This window comes from Megascapheus bottae, chromosome 4 (assembly GCF_031878675.1).
Source record: "Megascapheus bottae isolate mThoBot1 chromosome 4, mThoBot2.hap1, whole genome shotgun sequence".
Lineage (NCBI taxonomy): Eukaryota > Metazoa > Chordata > Mammalia > Rodentia > Geomyidae > Megascapheus > Megascapheus bottae.
Window position 1 is genome coordinate 28,035,755 of NC_143512.1, and position 14,634 is coordinate 28,050,388.

At 37.2% G+C, this 14,634-nt stretch overlaps 1 protein-coding gene and 1 pseudogene across 1 annotated transcript in view; both read left to right on the forward strand.

The window, feature by feature from the left end:
• Positions 1-14,634, forward strand: part of Mctp1 (multiple C2 and transmembrane domain containing 1) — a 481,369-nt gene that overhangs the window by 204,469 nt on the left and 262,266 nt on the right. The window lies entirely within an intron of this gene.
• On the forward strand, positions 2,482-4,316 carry LOC150064210 (phosphoglycerate mutase 1 pseudogene; annotated as a pseudogene).

Here is a 14,634-nt window from a genome sequence, read left to right on the forward strand (position 1 = left end):
AGGGATGAGCAGGCAACTAAAATAAGTAAATATTTTTTAATGGAGAATTTATTAATATTGAATTTTATATCATATTTCAAATGACAAGTTAACAAATAAGTATTCAAGAAGGGAATCGCTATATACAATCACTGGCACTTAGATTTTAGAACATAATCAAAATTAGGCTGAGGGTTTGTATGTCATAGATACATATTAATCTGTATAATAAAACAATATGTCTATAGAGTGATAAGTTTTTATGTATATGTAGTTGTGTTTATATTTCCAGTCCATAGCATTGGGTATGCAACTTTTGAGTCCTCGTTCTTGTACTGTTTGGATCTAATAGCCACATATTAAGGATGCTCTGTGCCTTTTGTTCCTTTGGTCTTGACTTGTCTCACTCAACATGATTCGCTCTAGATTCATCCATTTCCTGCAAATGTCATTATTTTATCTTGTCTGTTGGCTATGTAGAATTCCATTGTGTATGTATGTGTGTGTGTGTGTATATATACATATATCACATTTTCTGTATCCATTCATCTGCAGTAGGGCATTTGGATTGTTTCCATCACCTGGCTATTGTAAATAGTACAGAGATGAACATAGCCGAGCAGGTGTCCTTATCATATCTTCGGTCATGATGTTCAGGGTAGATGTCCAGAAGTGGTATGGTGGGATCATAGGGAAGGTCAATTTTCAGTTCTTTAAGAAACTCCACACTGCTTTCCAGAGTAGCTGAACTAGTTTACAGTCCCACCAGCAGTGCAGTAGGGTTCCTTTTTCTCCACAACCCCGCCAGCATCTGTCATTGAGTTCAAAATGTTGGCCATTCTTGATGAGGTAAGGTGGTATCTTAGGGTTGTTTTTATTTGCATTTCCTTTATGACCATGGATGATGAACATTTTCTCATATGCTTTTCTGCCATTTTAATCTCTTCTTTTGTTAAGTCTCTCTTTAGTTCTCTTACACATTTAGTGACTGGTTTGTTGGGTTTGAGGGGGATTAGTTTCTTGAGTTCCTTGTAGATACTGGATATTAAGTATTTGTCTGATGTACTATTGGTAAATATCTTTTCCCAGTTGGTTGGCTGTCTCTCTACTTTTGTGGCTATGCTTTTATCTGTGCAGAAACTTTTTATTTTTAGATAGTCCCATTTATCAAGTTTCTCTCCAATCTGTTGTGACCCTGGTGTTCTGTTCAGGAATCTTTTGCCTGTGCCTATGAGTTGCAATGTCTCTCCCACTCTATCATGTAGCAGTTTCACAGTTTCCAGTATGACACTGAGGTCTTTGATCCACTTTTAGTTAATGCTTGTGCATTGTGAAAGGCTAAGGTTAATTTTTAGTTTTCTGCATGTGGCTGCCCAGTTTTGCCAGCACCAATAATTGAATAGGCTATGTTTGTTCCACTGTATATCTTTGGCTCCAATTCTTTAATAAAAAAAATAAAAATGAAATAAATCAAGGCTTGGAGTTTGGCCTAGTGGTAGAGTGCTTGGCTAGTGTGGGCGAAGACCTCGGTTCGATTCCTTGGTACCACATACATAGAAAAAAGCTGGAAGTGGTGCTGAGGCTCAAGTGGTAGAGCTCTAGCCTTGAGCACAAGCCCAGGACTGGCAAAAATAAATAAATAAATAAATAAATAAATAAGTGACTGGATCACTTAACTTTTGGGTGACAAAAAAAATCTGAACCAGAAGAATCCTTATGTTTGAGGTTGTACCATTTGGTCATGACTTTCTTCACTTTGTTTTATTAAAATCTTGGTGTATTTTGAAACATTACATTAGTGAAGTGCAAAGGCTCAGATACTCCATTCATGAATTGAAAGAACTTGAAGTCCTATAATACCATACTTTATGTTGTAGTAACACCAAAGTATGTTTCTGTAACTATTTTCCATTTATGATCTTTCTTTGTTGTATGCTTTATTTTCTTAATATATATATGGTGCCAATAATTTTGCAGTGGCTTAATATGATTTGAAAGCATATCTGGGGAATTTTATTTAAAATACTATTATGATGATCTCAGCTTGGAAAAAGAAGTAAGAATTATGAGACTGTGGAAAGTGTTTAGATGTTGGATGTTTGCGTTAAGAAAAGGAAGTAGATAAGATCTGTTTTTATATTTTACTTGGATGAACATAATAAAACAACTAAATGTGTAAAAATAAATTTAAAAAATTAAAAAATAGAGAATAAGCTAGGTGTGGTAGCTCACACCCATAATCCTAGCTACTCAGGAGGCTGAGATCTGAGGATCAAGGTTCAAAGCTAGCCTGGGTACAAAAGGATCTGAGACTCTTATCTGCAATTAACCTCTAGAAAATGGGAAATGGGACTTGGCTCAAGGATAGGTGGTAGCCTTGAGCTGAAGAGCTCAGGGACAGTGCCCAGGCCGAGTTCAAGCCCCAGGACCCACAAAAAAAATAGAGAATAATGGACAGGATTGGCTTCTTATGTGTTTCTTTTAACAAATTAGGTGTACATCATGCCATCAGGTAGCTGTATGTTATACATGTGTGGATAGGATGGTTATGTATGAAAGAGGATTAGCTATTGTCTTAAAATTCTAAGATTCAAGGAAGACAGGTGAGCTCTATAAATTTATATTTTATAACATGCCTGTCAAAACAATTACAATGCAGTAGTACATATGTTCAGCAAATACTGAATTTAACTTTGAAGGGCTACATGGAGAGCCTTCAAACTATGTATTCCATCTACAAGAATGTTTGTCCTATGTCACTGAGTTTTTAGCTAGAATCCTATAACTGGAAGATAGGATGAGTTGTCTCTGAATTCTTTCTGTCTCTATGATTACTTACACATTCCTTAGTTTTAAAAAGAAGATACTGCCAAATGGAAAGGTGAATAATAAGGGTAATTTGACTTTTTCACTTCATTGCTATTACTAATTATAGTAAATGAAACAATTAAAAATCTACCTTAATATTGCTTTTTAAATGACACTAAATTCTGATGAACAGCTAATATCCTAAATACACTTAAGAGTTATTCATTATATTTTTAGCACCAACTTCTGAACAAAATATCATCTGAGAATTTTGAATACATGATTCATCTAAGTAAACTATTGATCACTTGAGATACTTTTACAAATTGGATTATTTTAGATAAATCCCCTTCTTTGGTTGTACTGAGCTTTGAACTCAAGGCTTCATACTTGCTAAGCAGGTGCTCTACCAATTGTATAGTTTGAGGTTTTACATTCCAGACTTTAATCTACTTATTTTCACGTGGGGTGACCTAGAGACACATTCTTATTATCCTAGGTTTGGGCATTTGGTTTTCCCAACACCATTTTTAGAAGAAGGTATTCTTGTTTAAATGTGTGCTCTTCGCATCTTTGTCAAGAGGTTGAAGAGGACATTTTTGTTAGGTTTGTATGTAGCTCTTCCTAGTCCTGTGAGCTATGAATGTGCCTGCACCTCATTGTGCATGTCCAATATGTAACCATAGAAATGGAAACCTGAGAGAAACAGGCTAAAATCCCCATGGGCAAGTGTGATGAAGGATTCTTACCTGAATAATAGAAAAAAATCCTTAAAAAAATAAGTATGTGACAAACTGGTGCTGATCCGGCTCGGTGAGAGTGCCTGGAACCTGGAGAATGGCACTAGCGGCTGGTTCGATGTGGACCTGAGCCCCGCAGGCCATGAGGAGGCGAAGTGCACAGGGCAGGCTCTGCGAGATGCTGGCTATGAATTCCACATCTGCTTCACCTCAGTGCAGAAAAGAGCGATTAGGACCCAATGACCAGATGTGGTTGCCAGTGGTGAGGACTTGGAGAGGCACTACGGGGGTCTGACTGGCCTCAATAAAGCAGAAAACTGCTGCGAAACATGGTGAGGCGCAGGTGAAGATCTGGGGTCGCTCCTATGACGTCTCACCACCTTCAGGGGAGCCTGACCATCCCTTCTATAGTGACATCAGTAAGGATGGCAGGTACTCAGGCCTCACGAAAATCAGCTACCCTATTGTGAGATCCTGAAAGATACTACTGCCAGAGCACTGCCCTTCTGGAATGAAGAAATTGTCCCTCAGATCAAAGAGGAGAAAAGTGTTCTGATATCAGCCTATGGCGATAGCCTCCCGGGCATTGTCAAGCATCTGGAAGGTCTCTTTGAAGGAGCCATCCTGGAGCTGAACTTGCCAACTGTTATTACAGTAGTCTATGATCTGGACAAGAACCTGAAGCTCATCAAACCCATGCAGTTCCTGAGGGACGAAGAGACGGCGTATAAAGCCATGGAAGCTGTGGCTGCCCAGGGCAAGGCCAAGAAGAAAAGGGGAGCAGGCTGACTGCTACCCCCCACATAATACCTTCCCTGCCCACTCATTCCTCTGCATGTCACACTGACCACTTCTATACATCTTGAGTTGGAGGAAGCTGCAGATGGGGACCAGTGGCTCCCATTTTCATTGTTAGTATTGTCTCTTGCACCCACTCCCTTCATAGAATCTAGTCAGAATGGCCCCTTTAGGTCACAGGTTTGCAGTCTAAAGCCCAGGAAGCTCCTTTTATATTTAGGAGGGTTCAGTGATGATAATTTCAGTTTTTCCAGTGCTTTGTTTATTAAGGACCTACTTGAATGAATAGTGGTTAGGCAGGAACCCTGCCATGGCATGACCAATGAGAAGCCAGAGTTCAGTGTGAACCAGGACTCACTCCTAAGCTCGGATCATCAGGTCCCTGTTGAGGAGACTTGAATCATTCCAGTGGAAGGTGATCTCAAAACAGCTGTTTCCTCCTGACCCCAGAGGTGCTGGCTCCAGATGGTTAGGATCAATCCTGAGCTAGGAAGTATACACACACACACACACACACACACACACACACACACACACACACACACACACACGAGAGAGAGAGAGAGAGAGAGAGAATACTGAGTATAAACCCTTCTAGAGTTTTTTTGTGGCAGTTGAAATAGTTGCACATGTGATCATCAGAAGACAAGCCATTCCTCACCAAAACAAGGGAACGCTCCTTGGCCTCAGAGGACAGAAGTGCTTCCTGTTCCTTCTTACACCCCTCCTGCCTTGTTCTGTGGCAGTGAAATTCCTCTTAATCATGTGAAAGTGTTTCACGGTGTCCTGTTTCTGAGCCATGTTCCAGTTGCTTGGCTCTGCCACATGGACCCCATACTCATTTTGAGAATAACTACTAAATATTTTTCCAGATCAGTGTAATGAAGGAGTGATGTACAATAAAAAAGTGTGTGTGTGTGTGTGTGTGTGTGTGTGTGTATGTGTACACTCATGCATACGTTAGTCCAGGCTAGAACTCAGGCCCTCATTGCTATCCCTTAGCTCTTTTGACTCAAAACTGGTGCTCCTCCACTTAAGCCACACCACTTCTGGCTCTTTGGTGGTTAATTGGAGGAAATAGTTTCATGGACTTTTTGGCCCAGGCTGGCTTCAAAGCACGATCCTCAGATTTCAGCCTTCTAAAGTACCTCAGGTTATAAGTGTGAGCCCTTGGTGCCTGGCTGGGAAATTTCTTGATTAGAATTCTTCTTTGTAGGAAGAATCTGACTGTCCACTGGTTGCAATGAGCCCCTGGTATATGTAGTGTGTCTTCTAGACATATAAAATAGTATTAAGTGAAATTTGTCATAAGCATATTCATGCACCTTTATTTGGCATGGTCTCTAGTGACCTGAATAAACTCCAACCAATTAAATAAATACTCTAAGCAAATTGCTACTGAAATAAGTTTGCTTCAGCAAATTCCTTTCTTAAAACAAGGACAGTTTGAACATTTTTATGTATAATGGATGCCAATTATTGTGTTTTCAGAAAATGACAATCACAGATACTTCCTATTACAGAAGTGATAGCTCAACTCTTTTATGCTATAAAGCTTTCAATTTTTTACATTCAGTATTTGAGACTAAATTAAAATGAGATTCTTGGAATTACGGAGAAAATAATGGAAAATACAAGAGTGGAACTTAAAGGGTGTATAACTTAAGTAATGGTATTGCTTTGACATTTGTTGCTCATTTGATATGGTGCATACACTTCTCCATTCAATTATGCATATGTATTTTCACTCAGTGAACATCTGCTGATCACATGAGAAGACCCAGGGATTTGGGGGAGCACCAGGAGTCAGAAATAGACAAGGCCTTTTGTGGCAAGTGCTACAGCACAGTGTGAGGGACCATGACAGATGGAGTTAATAATGTCTGTGGTCTGCACCGGGGAAGGTAGTGAGGCAGCAGAGAGGCTTGAGGCAATACTGAAAGAGGTTCTGGATACGTGATGGTGGGAAAGGCTATTGGAAGAGAAGGAAAGGGATGACAAAGGGCATGAGCACTGGGGAGAGCTATAAAATTGGAGATGCTGCAAGCTATTCTGTAGATGAGACATCTGTTCAGAAATGAATCTGGAAAATGAGCAGAGAAATTTGTATGATACACTGTTAGTCAGCTCAGCTGCTATAACAAGATGCCATAGACTGTGTGGCTTAAACAACAGACGTATATTTCTCACAGGTCTAGATGCAGTGAAGTCTAAGATCATGGTGCTGGCATATTTGTTTCCTGGTGTTGATTTCCTGCCTAGCTAGTCAATAACCAACTCTTGCTGTGTGCTTATTTGGCCTTTTTTTTTTGCGGTGGGGGGGTGCACTGTAAAGTGGGAGGAGTGAAAGGAAGAGAAGAGAGAGAGCAAGGATGACAGAGGTAGAGGGGAAGAGAGGAAAAACAAGAGGGGGAGAGATAAATGAGAGAGGGAGAGACACGGGTAGAGACAGGTGGGAGAAAACGGAGAAAAGCACTCATTCCATATGGAAAACCTCAGCCTCATGATCTTATCTCAATCTCATTACCTCTTCCCAGGCACCCCCACCCCTTCCCTCACACACACACACACATACACACACACACACACACACACACTCTCTCTCTCTCTCTGCATAGAGGAGGGGTTAAAGTTTCAATGCATCATGAATTTGGCATGAGGTAAAGACAGAAAGCATTCTGTCTAAATCCTTCAAACTTCATTTTAAAGTATGTGAGAAAACAATGAAGAATTAAAGTCAACTGCATTCTGTCTTTGTTTGTTTTTATTTTTTGCCAGTACTGGGGCTTAAGCTCAGGGTCTGAGCACTGTCCTTGGGTTTTCTCAAGGCTAGAGCTCTACCACTTGTGCCATAGCACCACTTCCAGCTTTTTTTTTAAGTGATTTTATTGAAAGGCTGATGCACAGATGGGTTACTTTAACGTAAGTCAGGTAATGAGCACATTTCCTGTCCAAAGCTGCTATGCCTTCCTCTTCCCCTCCCACTTCACACCCCCACACACACAGCTTCCCTCTTCTTTTTTTGTTTAAATAATTTATTTTTTATTGTGATTAATAGAAGGGCTACATTATATTCACCAAATAAAAGGTGCATAACTTCACAAACATTGATACCCCTTTCTCATGACATGGTCCCCATTTCCCTGCCATCCTCCCCTCGCTTATCTTGATTTCCCCCCTTCTCTATCCAATTTCAAATAACCAATTAAGCACATATAAATATATCAGATAACAAGGTGAAATATTGTAACAATATGAGATAACCAAGGGATGGCAAAAGAGATGAGAGATAACATAGTACATTAAGAACAACAGTCATTCATTATATGGCTTTCGTTTCCTTCTCCTGAAGGTCCTTAAATTTAGTGTCATACTATTTGGCCTAATGTCTCTAGATTTTTTTCATATATTTTTATTGTAATTAATAGAAGGGTTACATGATATTTGCCAGATAGATGGTGCATTAATTCCCATACATTGATACCCTTTCACATGTCTTGGTCCCTATTTACCTCCCCCCACCTTCACCCCCACCCCTCATCTTGTTTTCCCCCCTTCCCTATCCAATTTCAAATAACCAAATACAAATATATCCGATATATCAGGTAACAAAGTGAGATACTGTAACAATATGAGATAACCAAGGGACAGCAAAAGAGATGAGAGATAACATAGTACCTTAAGGACAACAATCATTCATTATATGGTTTATGTTTGCATATCCTAGAGATCCTTTCATTTAGCGTCCTACTATATGGCCTTTTGTATCAAGGTTTTGCTCTATTGCAAATCTCTGCTAGTAGAGCCCAAGGTTTCTACTGATTATGACAAATGAGGGAAACCATTGAGCCTAAGTTCCTTTGAGTCTGGCTTACTTCACTTAATATGATCTTTTCTAAGACTTTCCATTTCCTAACAAATGGGGCAATGTCTTTTTTTCTGACAGCAGCATAGAATTCCACTGTGTACAAATACCACAACTTGTTGATCCACTCATCAACTGAGGGACATCTAGGTTGGTTCCATACTTTTGCTATGGTGAATAATGCTGCAATGAACATTGTTGTGCTAGTGGATTTAGTATGCCCTAGTTTCTGGATGGTTGGGTAAATGCCAAGTAGTGGAATTGCTGGGTCATAGGGGAGCTCTATGTTTAGCCTTTGAGGCACTGCCATACTGCTTTCCATAGTGGTTGAACGAGTTTGCACTCACACCAACAGTGTAGTAGTGATCCCTCCTGGCCACATCCCCTCCAGCATTTGTTGTTACTAGTTCTCTTGATCCTGGCCATTCTCACTGGAGTGAGGTGGAATCTTAGAGTTGTTTTGTTTCTCATTTCTTGTGTGGCCAGAGATGTCGAGCATTTCTTCATGTGTCCATAGGCCATTTTTGTTTCTTCTTCAGAGAAGACTCTAAATCTTTGGCCCATATTTTAATGGGATGGTTGTTACTTTGGAGATTAGTTTTGGAGTGATTCAATTTTTTGAGCTGTTGATATATTTTAGATATGAGGCCTTTGTCCGTTGTATGGTTGGTGAAGATCTTCTCCCACTCTGTAGGCTTCCTGATTAGTTTTCTAGCTATGTCCTTTGCCATACAAAAGTTCTGCAGTTTAATGCAGTCCCACTTATCCAGCCTTTCTCTGATTTGTTGTGATTCTTGGTCCTTATTAAGAAAGTTTCAACCTGTGCCAAGGAGGCCTAGTGTATCTCCTATTCCTTCTTGTAAAGTTTTCAGAGTGTCAGCTTTTACCTCCAGGTCTTTGATCCATTTGGAGTTAATTCTAGTGCAGGGTGACAAAGAATGATCCAACTTTAGTTTTCTGCATGTGCTTAACCAGTTCTGCCAGCACCACTTGTTGAAGAGGCTATCTTTCTTCCATTCTATTTTTTTGGCTCCCTTGTCAAAGATTAGGGCCATAGGTCTGTGGTTTAATATCTGGGTCTTCAGTTCTATTCCATTGGTCTTCAGGCCTGTTGTTGTGCCAGTACCAAGCTGTTTTGATAATTATAGCTCTGTAATAGAGTCTAAAGTTTGGTATTGACATTCCTCCTGTGCTGTTCTTTCTGCTAAGAAGTGTTTTTTCTATACGGGGTCTTTTATTATTCCATATGAAATTTCGGATTCCCTCTTCTATTTCTTTAAAGAATGACATTGGGATATTGATGGGTATTGTGTTGAATTTGTAGATAGCCCTTGGCAAGATTGTCATTTTCACAATGTTGATTCTTCCAATCCAGGAGCATGGGAGGTTTTTCCATTTCCTCAGTTCTGCTTTAATTTCCTTTTTCAGGTTTTTAAAGTTTTCATCAAAAAAGTCCTTTACATTCTTGGTTAAGGTAATTCCTGGGTTCTTTATTTTCTTTGAGGCTATTGCAAAAGGAGTTGCTTTCCTGATTGTTGCCTCATTCCTCTCACTGTTGGCGTAGAGGAAGGCAGTTGATTTTTGAGGGTTAATTTTATAGCCTGCTACCCTTTCAAAGTTTTGAATCAGCTCAAGCAGCTTGGGAGTAGAGTCTATAGGATTCTTTAAATACAGAATCATGTCATCTGCAAAGAGGGAAAGTTTTACTTCCTCTTTCCCTACTTGGATCCCCTTTATGCTTGCTTCTTGCCTTATTGCACTGGCTAGGAATTCTAATACTATGTAAAAGAGGAGTGGAGAGAGTGGGCATCCTTGTCTCATTCCTGATTTTAGAGGGAATGTCTTTATTTTTTCGCCATTAAGTATAATACTAGCTGTGGGTTTGTCATACACAGCTTTTATTATATTGAGGAATGTTCTATGGATTCCTGTTTCTCCAGAGCTTTTAACATAAAGGGGTGTTGGATCTTGTCAAATGCCTTTTCCGCGTCTATTGAGACAATCATGTGATTTTTGTCCTTGCTCCTGTTGATGTGCTGAATTATATTAATTGATTTGCGTATGTTGAACCAGCTTTGCCTCCCTGTGATGAATCCAGTTTGATCATAGTGTATAATTTTTTTGATGAGTTGTTGTAGACGGTTGGGCAGTATTTTGTTGAGAAGTTTTGCATCGATGTTCATCAAAGAAATAGGTCTATAGTTCTCTTTCTTTGATGAATCTCTGTCTGGTTTGGGGATGAGGGTTATACTGGCTTCATAGAATGAGTTTGATAAAGAACCTTCATTTTCAATTTCATTGAAGAGCTTGAGGAGTATTGGTGTGAGCTCTGCTTTGAAGACCTTATAGAATTCAGCTGTGAATCCATCTGGCCCTGGGCTTTTCTTAGGTGGAAGGTCTCTTATTGCCATTTCTATTTCAGTGCTTGAAATAGGCCTGTTTAGTTGGGTTAGTTCTTCTTGGTTCAGTGTGGGTATGTTAATATTGGCTAGGAATCTGTCCATTTCTTCTAGATTCTCAAATTTGTTGGCATAAAGGTTTGAGAAATATTCCCTCATGATACTCTGGATCTTAGTCATTTCTGTTGTGATACTACCATTTTCGTCTGTGATTTTGTTTATTTCAGTATGCTCCCTTCTTTTTTTGGTAAGATTTGCTAAGGGTTTATCAATTTTGTTAATTCTTTCAAAGAACCAACTCCTTGTATTGTTGATTCTTTCTATAGTTTTTTGGATTCCAATTCATTTAATTCTGTTTTGATTTTAATAATTTGCTTTCTTCTACTGGGATTAGGGTTGGTTTGTTGCTCTTTTTCCAGGAGCTTAAGGTGACACACTAAATTGTTGGTTTATGATTTTTCCAATTTGTTATTGTAGGCACTCTGAGCTGTAAATTTTCCTCTGAGTACTGCCTTTGCCGTGTCCCAAAGTGGCTGGTATTTTGTGTGCTCCTTTTGTTAAATTTTATAAACTGTTGGATTTCTGTTCTGATCTTTTTGATGACCCATTGGTGATTCAGCAATGTGTTGTTCAATCTCCATGAGTTACAGGGTTTTCGTTGGTGGTGATGGGTGTTCAGTTCCAGTTTGATGCCCTTGTGGTCTGAGAGTGTGCAGGGAATAATTTCGGTGTTTCTGAATCTGTCCAGGTTTGTTTTATGGCCTCAAATGTGGTCTATTTTGGAAAATGTTCCATGTGCTGTTGAGAAAAACGTATATTGTGTTGTAGCACTTCCAGCTTTTTCTATGTATGTGGTACCTAGGTATCGAATCCGGGTCTTTGTACATGCTTGGCAAGCACTCTACCACTAGGCCAAACTCCTGGCCCCCATATTTTTATATTTGTGCCAGAAAAAAATGTCTAGGCCTAAGATTTTGGAGAATGAATTATAGTGGGGAGATTTTTAGCAGTGAGACAAATAGGAGACCACTGACATATCTTTTTTTTGCCCAAATTAAATATATGTATTGTTGAAGTAATGCATTATTCCCCTATTATAACCATTTACGATATAATTAAGTTATATTGTAATGTAATTATCTTAGAATTAGACAAAAAATGACAGAAAATTATTTTATTACTAATAGTTTTTTTATTGATGAAGGGTATTTTATTTTCAGGGTCATGATATTGTTTTATGGTTATGTTCTATGGTCTTAGTGGTTTATTTTATGACATTTCTCTAAGCTTACTTTTTCACATGATGTTTGTAATTAAAAGCTTTGTTATTAATTAATAACCATTAGCATCATTATCTCTATATAAATAGGATAGAGAAATCCCCTGAAAATAATCATTACTCTTCTACTAATTTGTTTTTATAAATGATTAAATTAAGTAGTAACTATCATAAATGAATTATTCAGCATGTGAGTTCAGATTTGATACCATTTCATGTGATTGTAGTTCATTTCAATATAATTATATTGATTTAACTTTAAATTGTGATATATTGGGGTTATTTTTGTCTTTAGCTAAGTAAGATAAAGAATAATTGCTGATTAAATGTTCGTTTTGGGCTTGGAACTATAAGAAATACTTAATATGTGATATATAATGAAACCACTACAATGATCATTGTGAAGCGTATGGTCAACTCCATTAGTGTCTAGGTTAGTGATTTATCCAGATATGCGTGGCTAGAAAATTCTAGAGGCAACATTCTTTTCACCATAGGAGAGAGCAGCTCTGCTCTGCAGAGCTGAGCTGTGTTATAGAACCAGAAACTAAGTTTCAGAGCCAGTGGAAGCAGCAGTTCTCAGTGGCTTACAGATAAAAGATGTGGAAGGCTAAAAAGCAGGGCCTTTAATATTATATATATATATATATATATATATATTTAAGCTATTGGTTACACTTCTAGGAAAGCTTGCAAAAATTTTTGAAATAGGAAATAACTTGAAAAGAGTATCAATTGAGATTATAATTTTATTGGTATTTTGGCTTCTAAGTTTCAGAATAACAGCACCTTTAAAAAGTTTTTTTTTATTATACTTGATTTTTTGGTAGGATGGTGATATAAGCATATAAACTAAGGAAAAGTTATTTTCCTGTTAAAATGTTAGTGGTAAAGAATATCTAATGTATTTACAGAGTCAAAGCATTCATTACTGGCCAAAGAACAAGAATGCAGGCTTTAGGAATGAGGTACTCTGGGAAAAAATGAAATCTACACTGTTGTAATTGCTCTTATCCACAGATTTGATAGAAACTTATATTCAAATTGAAGTACTATGAAAAAAATATTTTAAAAATCTTCCATGATGTATTTAAGCTTACAGAAGCTACCAGGAATTTGCACTTAAATACTATACCTTGCTCATGCCCAACATGGAGCAGAACTTGACTTAAGTCATACCCCAAACACATCATGAATAATTTTTCCTTACATAGCCTAAATTCTGAAAAGGGAAAAGTCTAAACACTACTCATAAATGACACATATATTCTTTTTACAGTTTTATATACAGTTTGTTTCAAGTGACTTCTCCTCAAACAATAGAATGCTTAGTTCTATCCTATAATACTTTTTATTATATTACTTTAATCATCCCTATGCTGTGTCCCATTAATCTTGTTATCTCTAATTTTAAAGAACTTGTGAGAGCATGCAACATAATTCAATATATATCATACACAATTAAAAGTTAGGGAAGCAGGGCTGCAACAGATGGGTGAGATTGTTAAAATGGGAGACATTTATCAATATGTGTTGTATTTATAAATTGCTTTTTAAAATGGCAATTGCTATGTACAGCTACTTTAAGATAATTTAAAAATGTATTTCAATTCTTACTTTTCATTACCTTTATGTTACCTGATGTTATCTGCTACTGTAAGCCTATTTAAATTTTAATATAGTTATTTAGCCACATGGAATATTTCCATGTATAGCATTAGTAGTTTCTAACAAAAAATAAATGAAGAAGGAATAGGAGAGCTTAAGGACATAATTTAAAAATCATTAATGATAAAGATCCTTGATAGGAGAGTAAGGTAGAAATTCAGTTATGAATGAAAATAAATGTGTATAAAAACACAATCTAGCTAGGCATGTGATCCTAGCACTTGAAACTTTTAAGGAAAGTTTAAAAAAAGAGAGGCTGCCATCTTGTGTATACTGTGTTTATTGCTACATGCAAGTAGACCTTTATAAACCAAGATAGATCTGTTTTGAAACTAAATTATATGAAAGGCTAAAAAATTGTATAACATGTTCCAAGTGTTTACTGCTGATATTCCTTTATAACAGTATTCCTTTATAACAGTATCTATTTTTTGGAAACAATTTGATCATGAAGCTCAGACACAAACAATTGACATTCTTTAAAACATACAAAGCCAAGATTTATAATATAACATAATTCTCTTTTAAAAAACAAGTTATTAAGTAAAGATTTTCTGATGATAATGGAGTGTTTTTCTTTCTTTTAAAATATTCCGTCTTAGAGTGTTTTTCTTAATTGATAATAACAAATCTGAATTTTAGTACAAGTGTAATATTTTAGTATTTTTACTCTTTCGTTTTTTAATCATCATCCTAAGAAACATTTTATTATAATAATGATGCAAATGATAATAATATATTGTTAGAAAATGCCTAGAAACCATAAGCTATAATAGAGCTGTCCTTACTTGTTTGACTAAGAGCTAGTACAGGCCATGCACTGACTTGATAACTATTAGTGCCATCTTGTGGTAAGACATAATGTTGCAACAAAATAGGACACGAATTTATTAATCTTTTGAGTTAATGAAAACTGATTTCATTTTAATTGCATATTAAAGTGTCAATATGTGTTAGTGGATTAAATTTATTGGAAATTTTATTACACTATAACTTAGTTAGAGAGACTATTACAATGAAGTAACTCCAAATACAATAATGAAACAGCATTTCTGCATAGCCTGATGGTACATGCCTTTAACTCCAACATTTAGGAAG